We start from the raw sequence: 673 nt of genomic DNA on the forward strand, positions 1-673 counted from the left end.
AATTCTTCGCTTAAAATAGAAAATAAAATTGTAAGCGAATGAGCCACATAAATGTTCATATTTGATGTTTGATATCAGTTGATTCTGATACTATAAAGTATAAAGTATATTAGCTATGAAGTACGATCCTGAAAAGTATAAACGCAATCCCGAAGCTCAGCGCGCAGCAGCGAAGTGATACTATCAAAAGAATCGTGAAGAGAGACTGAGGAAGCAGAAAGAATACGATGAAAATCATCGTGATGAACTCAACAAGAAACATCGGGAGAACTATGCCAAGCTCAAATCAAAAGACTATTTTTTGGTTCCATCTTAAGCGAGTATTATACTTTATATATAACACCAAAATATTTTAGTAGCAAGTATATAGCTCGTATAAAAATGTTCTCTCACAAACTTGATGGATTAAAAAAATTGGGGATCCAATTTGCAAATGCAAAGCTACAATATGTCTCTCGAAAACAAGAATACATTGAAATCTCGTAAGCTCATCGGATCATACTTTGGAAAGCAGATTCTCATCTACACACCCTTATTAAAATTGTATCTGCAACATGGTTCAGTCATCACCAAGACATACTCATTCATCATCGCCCATTCAAGAAATTTATGGATAAAGTATCAGAAGCGCGACGTGAGGGTGATGCTGACGAAGATAAGGCTATGATTGCAG

Source organism: Plasmopara halstedii, assembly GCF_900000015.1.
Source record: "Plasmopara halstedii genome assembly, contig: Scaffold_292, whole genome shotgun sequence".
Classification (NCBI taxonomy): domain Eukaryota; phylum Oomycota; class Peronosporomycetes; order Peronosporales; family Peronosporaceae; genus Plasmopara; species Plasmopara halstedii.